General features: G+C 44.3%; 1 long non-coding RNA gene across 1 annotated transcript; it reads right to left on the bottom strand.

The window, feature by feature from the left end:
- Nucleotides 1-446: 446 nt before the first annotated feature.
- LOC116663668 lies at nt 447-3474 on the bottom strand. Its single transcript, XR_004319943.1, has 3 exons — nt 3269-3474; nt 1000-1154; nt 447-701 (listed from the first exon to the last, which is right to left on the bottom strand). It is a non-coding gene; the product is annotated as an uncharacterized LOC116663668 (long non-coding RNA).
- Between the last annotated feature and the right edge of the window lie 1552 nt (nt 3475-5026).

Raw genomic sequence — 5026 nt, 5'->3', positions numbered from 1 at the left:
TCTGTCGGCCTCACTCAAAGCAGGGGAGTATTTTCCTTGGGAAGCTCAGTAACCATGCTGCTAACGTCTGCTCCCTCTTTTACTGCCTCTGGTCAATTAATACTACATTTACATAGAAAGAAACTTCTTTAATTAAACATTGCATTTCATCAATCTAGCATTCTGTTCAAAATCACATTTTAACCAGACTTTATATCTCCCAACCTCTTTCAAAAGTCCTCTGAATCTTTAAAGGAGCTTAGTCCCTTTTTAATTCTGAGTGGTTAGAATGTTTCTACCATAGTTTTCCTGCAGCTACTCAGTGCTTTAATCACAATGCAAAAACAGCAGTGCTAATCTGAACAATCTACACGGATGACAACTCACTGAAATAACTGTCAATTAACAACATAATTGTCACTTACACGTTGCCAACATTAAAGTAGGCAATTGTTACTTCCACGAGGCTTTTGTGCTTTCTTTTTCTTCTCTTCTCAGGGTGTGGATATAGGGCAGGGATCTGGGTTGCAAAGTTTAAACTGATGACCAAGTTAATTGTTGTTTTAATCACTGGATCACCTTTCTTATCGGTCGTTGTGAAGTGAAAACAGTGGCGCTGGTCATAAAATTTCCCTGCAGGCTTGGTGGGTGAACCTTGCTTCGGTCCTGAATGTCTACAACATCAAATGTGTTGCCAGGTCTGTATTCTCTTTACTCAGGGGCTGTTGTAGACAGAGCGTGCCGTGTGTTATTTTGCTCTGTCAAGATCATGGCAGAGAAAACCCACCCTCTGAATGAAGGCAGAGTCCACTTTTGCTAAAGCAGCTGAAAAGAATTTAGGCCAGCGCGGTCAGAGTAATGGCCCCAGTGTCTTCCTTGCTACGCTGTGTCAACACAGCACCCCCGCCACCCCCAGCCTCTGTGAGTGAGTGGCCAGCAATAGCAGAAGGAAAAGAATCTGGAGCAAGAGCATGAAGATCTAAAGTGCCCGGCCCACCCTACATGTTGCATATTTCTCACTTGGCAGAAGACAGTCTTCAGTATGGAACCAGGTTCCTGGTCATGCGAGAGAACCTTCTGGAAGAACTACTTCAAGGTAAGACTCCAGCTTGTACTTGGGTGCAAATGCCTCCATGGTGCAAAACCATGTTCCACCAGCCAAGACCTGGAGCGAGCTGACATTGGAATTAGGACATAAATACACTGGTTGTTTTGTGTTAGGCCAATTCATCTGCACACCCACAGGTGGTACTTTTCCATTTGAAGACAGAAGTTTGACTTGGAACTTGCGGGAAGCAGCCACTCCCTCCTTGGGGGGCATTGCAGTGGCGTGGAGAGAAAACTGCCTTCCAGCCAGAGCCCTAGGTTTGGAATAGCAACACTTTGAGTGACTGCCAGCATGGCCGGGTTCCTTTCTTGGATTTTTAATTTATTCCCTCTAAAATGATGAGAGTTATTCCATTTTGTAGGGTAGTTTAGAGGATTAAGTAAGTTGACACATGTGAAGTGTCTGGTGTACTGTTTGTGCTTACAAGTGACTTGGTCACTATTAATTTAGAGAAATAGCAACAAAGACACTTTTACTGACCTAAAAACATTTCAGTTAAGGAAATCGCTTTGCTTCTTTGATCTTAACGAAATGGAATTTAGGGGGGAGGGTATAGCTCAAGTGGTAGAGTGCATGCTTAGCATGCATGAGGTCCTGGGTTCAATCCCTGGTGTCTCCTCTAAAAATAAATAAATAAGTAGACCTAATTACCTAACCCGCCACCCCGGATCCCAAATATATTGGGGGAAAAAAAAAAAGAAAGAAAGAAGGGGAATTTAAATTCTTTAAAAAATTTTAAAGTCATCAGTGTTTAAACCCATTTTTAAAATCCTGTGAGCTGTCATTGTTATTATTATGTATAATGGCTTTACTGAGCATCAACTTCTGAATCAAGCTTTTCTGTGCAGCTGGGTAGGTGCTGTTTGTAAGTGAGCCAGTTTTGCAAATAGACTGTGACATGTACAGGTGGCATTTAATAACAGTATAGCACATAGCCTTTGTCTGCCCCTGGTGGTTACATCATTCAAGTGTTTGTGGTATAGCCAGCCTTCCAAAAAAAGCCAGACCTATTATCCTCATTTAACAGTCATGTCTTACTTGGAGAAGATGCGGCTCTGCTTTTTATGCCCATCGGCTTAGCGTTGGGAGGAACGCACTTTAGGTGCCAAAGAACAAGGTTTTCAGTTATTTAATATTGTGCGTATCTTCCCTTTTTGAACACTTCCCTTAAGCCAGCCCACTGTTGTGCTTGCCCCTGACTACTTTGGTGACTCAAGACGTGTGTGTGACTCTCTAGCTGTGTGGGAGATGCCCTTCACCTGGGGGCTCCGCCCTTCAAAGGTTGCATTTGCCGCCCGGAAGAACGGTTGCCTCTGCCAGTAGGGAACTTCTCATTGCACCCCCTTTTCCACGCCATCTGTCTGACCTGGACCTGTTCCAAACACTACGGCTTTGTTGGCAGAAGGGTCTTCCTGCTACAGAAGTTTTGTAATCTGCTAATTGACAGGGTAAGGAAAATTTATATTTGGGTTACAGCTGAAAAGTTGGATGTTTCTTTGATGGGGCTTTAAATACTGACATATGCTGCACTGGTTTTTGATTTTCCGCGTCCTCGTCTGTGCCTGAGCACGCACTCTCCCCTGTGTTCTCTGCCTCATTGAGAATATGGCATCTTTCAGAGAAGAACACCAATATGGTCTACTCGGGAATTAGCCTCTACTTAGTTTACTCATTAAGCAATGATTTTATTATTATTGTCTCTTTGTAGTAGGAGACAGATGGCAAAGGAGTTTGCTTTATTAAACAAGACGCAGTGTTGGGCATGGCAAATCTCCTGAATGGTTAATATCTTCAGTCATCATTCTGTCTAATAAGCATCTTGGCTTTTGTACATGGCCTGGTCCTACACTCCACTCTTAGTGTAAGCCCAAAGTTGTTTTTAATCCTTCTTCTCTACACCAGCCTGAGGGCTGAAGAATCCTAGAGAAGGAAGTCTTATTAAAATCGTGCTGTTCATGTTGACATTGGTCAAAAGTGTGCGTGAAAACTCAGCGTGAGCTAGCCCGGGGTCAGTGAGCGAGGTGGTGCTCCCGCCCCAGACCCAGGTCCCGACGGCGCGGGAGCGCGAGCCCGTGCTGGGGGCGGTGCCGAGTGGGCTCCCCGGGCCCCTCCCTCCGTGGCAGCCCCCTCCACAGCGCCCCGCACAAAGTAAGATGAGAATGAAAGAGGATTTCTTCCTACCTTTGAAAACTTCAAAGACATTGTGCCCAATCTGCTTCTGATGATCCAGGTCTCAGGCGAAGCGCACACAAAGATTGGAAATCTGCACACTGATCGGAAATAATCTTTGGAAAATCGGGTTTAATCCCACGAGCCAAATGATCACTACCAACAGCGATCAGGGAAAACCAAAGTCCACAGCAAATTTTAATTTGGCAAGTGCATAAAATGTTCAAAAGAGCAGAGGTCTCATTTACATTCCTCCCTCTTATATGGGATTTTCTTCTGTATTAGTAATTAAAGGGTGCAGGCTATAGAGTGCAACTATATCCCATAATAGCCATCGGGGACACGCTAACAACTTCCTTGAAGTAACGCACACTAGGGTGTTTATGGTTCAGTGTCACATAGGCTCTCTTTGATCTAAATTAGGATTCATTGGCAAACTCACAATAGGCTCCACATGTACCCCTCTCAACCTCTTTCTTTTAATCATGGAAATTAGAGATGGAAAATACCCATTAAGTCACTTAGTCCGCTTCCCCGCCAGGGTGAAATTGTTGCCTGTGATACGAGGGTAGTGCTGGGTCCAGCTGAAATTTAAATGTCTCAGGGGATAGGCAGCCTCCTGATTTTATAATTTTCCTCTTTCGCTTAAACTTGAGGAGGGGATGCAAAACAGAGGAGATGTCCTCCCCTCCTTATGGGTTGAAGGTAATGTTGGTGGGTCGGCGCACGTGCTCACACGGTGTCAGCTTTCTGGAAACCACACCTCTGGCGGTGGTAGTTTCATTACTTGTAAGGGACAGAGTGAAATTCAACCCCTGTCCCCTCAGTGTGTTTTCAGCTCAATGGAGCGCTTCAGATTCCTGGACTATGTCTGTGCGAGCAAGCCCTCCAGTTTTGGTAACGAAGCGTGAGGTCCAGCAAAGGAGAACCTATGTCTATTTCAGGCTTGCCGATTGGTGAGTTGTAAGCTGCCGAGGCCCTCCTGGTCAGAGTGTGATGTCACCCACGTGGTGTGAGCTCACGACTGGAACACTGCCTATCTTTTCCAGTCAGTGTCCAGTTGGAACATTTGGCATCTGAAAATATGAGAGTTGTGCGTGGTTGCACAATGTGTCCTCTCCCTGACTTACACTCAGCAATAAAAAGAAGACTGCCATTCAGCATCTGCCTGCATCTCCCGCTACAGAAGTCACTTCGATGGAAAAGTAGCAAAACCCACTGACCATCTCCCCGTGGGATCTTTAGCGGAGAACACACGGCAGTGGCTGAGATGAGATTTAAAAAGGGGAATGTTGACCCAGGATGAGATTCATATTTTGGGATTGTTTCAGAGGCTTTCTTTTAGTTTGCTATAGTCACCAGTGAGATTACACTACTTTTTGAAATTCTGCTAAGTGAACATTTCAAATTTTGGTATAGACGTGTTAGAGAGTGATTATTCACAGTAGAAGATGTATGTCTCCTCCCTGCCCCACCCTGGCCTCAAATTCACCGTGGGTTCCATGAAGTAGCTAACTTTCCTAATGCATTTGAAGGAGGATCAGGTTTGCAAAATCTCATGCAAAATATGTCTTAGGAAGATACTTATTGTGGTTTCTATTAGATGGAAAAAGTCTTTTGGGATGTCAGTATTAATTGTGCATTCAAAGAGACACGTTTCAGGGCTTCTACAATGAACAACGTATTCCTGGGATGATTCTTATTTTAAATACCCCTGGATAGCAATGGATAATGGGTCTTCGAATAGAAAAAGAAAAAAAAGATTGGAAT

Source organism: Camelus ferus, chromosome 5 (assembly GCF_009834535.1).
Source record: "Camelus ferus isolate YT-003-E chromosome 5, BCGSAC_Cfer_1.0, whole genome shotgun sequence".
Taxonomy (NCBI): domain Eukaryota; kingdom Metazoa; phylum Chordata; class Mammalia; order Artiodactyla; family Camelidae; genus Camelus; species Camelus ferus.
Note: the sequence above shows the minus strand (reverse complement) of the source record. Positions and strands in the feature narration are given on the sequence as shown.